General features: G+C 41.0%; 1 pseudogene; it reads left to right on the top strand.

Moving 5' to 3' along the window:
- Positions 1–955: 955 nt before the first annotated feature.
- LOC122238307 lies at positions 956–1,088 on the top strand (annotated as a pseudogene).
- The last annotated feature ends 777 nt before the right edge of the window (positions 1,089–1,865 follow it).

Raw genomic sequence — 1,865 nt, 5'->3', positions numbered from 1 at the left:
TCCTCCTGGTTCTTCCCCCCTCTCTCTGCTCCCAAAGCTAGCTGAGTTCTTTCCAGTAAATTTTCTTTCTGATTAGCCAATGCCTATTTCTATGGCTTAGATCAAAAACTCCTGGGGCACCTGGGTGGCTCGGTTAAGTGTCTAACTTCAGCTCAAGACATGATCCTGCAGTTCATGGGTTCCAGTCCCATGTCAGGCTCTGTGCTGACAGCTCAGAGCCTGGAACCTGTTTCAGATTCTCTGTCTCCCTCTCTCTCTGCCCCCACCCCCACCCCGACTCATGCTCTGTCTGTCTCTCTCAAAAATAAATAAACATTAAAAAAAAAATCTCCTAATAATACTATGTGAACTTTTAAAACCGCACCTTTTGGGGCACCCGGGTGGCTCAGTCAGTTTCAGTTAGGGTCATGATCTCACAGTTTGTGAGTTTGAGCCCAGTACCAGGCTCAGAACCTGCTTTGGATTCTCTTTCTGCCCCTCCCTCCCTCCAAAATAAAGTTATTAATTAGAAACTGCACTTTCCAGAGAAAAATACTAACTTCTTTTTTTAAGTTTATTCATTTATTTGAGAGAAAGAGAAAGTGCAAGTAGAGAGGGATAGAGAGGGAGAGAGAGAATCCCAAGCAGGCTCCACCTTGTCTGCTCGAACCTACCGTGAGATCATGACCTGACTGAAGTGGGACGCTTAACCGACTAAGCCACCCAGGCACCCCGAAAAATATTAACTTCTGATTTCAAAAATAACATATTCTCTTTACACAATATTTAGAAAATACACAAAAAACATTTTTAAAGAATCACCCATGACAACATTTCCAAGAAAAACTATTGTCAATATTTTGATATATTTTCTTTATTAATAAATATTTTTATATGATTGATATAAATCTCTGCAGACTTCATTCTGCAGAGAAAAAATGTAAACCTATTATATCTTTCATTTCCAGTGCCCCTAAGCTTTGCGCAGTGGCAGTATCATAGCCAACGAGGTTTATCCGAGGCATGATTATTGCTAATTGAAAACTTCTCCAGGGGCTCCCGGGTGATTCAGTCGGTTAAGCGTCTGACTTTGGCTCAGGTCATGACCTCACCCCTTGTGTGTTCCAGCCTCGCATAGGGCTCTGTGCTGACCACTCAGAGCCTGGAAGCTGCTTCAGATTCTGTGTCTCCCTCTCTCTGCTCCTCCCCCCACCTCCAGTCTGTTTCTCTCTCTCTCAAAAATAAATAAAACATTAAAAAAAAAAAAAAGGAATCAAGGAGAAGAAGGAGAAGAAGAAGAAGAAGAAGAAGAAGAAGAAGAAGAAAATATAACTTTTCCAGTGCCCCAAAATAGTGCCAAGAAATCCTCTATTAGAACAGAGGCAAGTCCATCTCAAATTTCCAGGCTGTGGTTATCAGTCAAGATTCCAACCTCATAGCCCCATATCTCAAGCCCTTCAGTGTTTTCCTTTTCCACCAAATATCAGTCTTCATTTCTATTCTTATAAGGCAAACATGCCTGCATGTTCTCTTACATTCCTAAGTCACTCCCAACTCCAAACAATCTCAAAAGGCCATTCCCATCATATAAACCTCACCTTCCATCCATCACCAGATCAAATTACTTCACAGTTAAGTAGAATTCAACTCCTTATGAAATCTGCCCCCACTTAGCGGTAGGCATGCATATCCAGTAATTGTCTCTTTCACATTCAGCCATCTTTAGCCTCTAAAAACTTTGCTTCTGTGATGAAATATCCCTTTCTAGTGAATCTATAATGGGTGGAACACTGAACTTAATGTTCAGAAACAGGGAATAGATACTAACAGATTCATCAGATATCTACTTAGGTTTTATTATGCAGAATCAATTGATTCAGCCACAA

Source organism: Panthera tigris, chromosome B1 (assembly GCF_018350195.1).
Source record: "Panthera tigris isolate Pti1 chromosome B1, P.tigris_Pti1_mat1.1, whole genome shotgun sequence".
Classification (NCBI taxonomy): Eukaryota; Metazoa; Chordata; class Mammalia; order Carnivora; family Felidae; genus Panthera; species Panthera tigris.
This window is presented reverse-complemented; position numbering and strand designations above follow the sequence as displayed.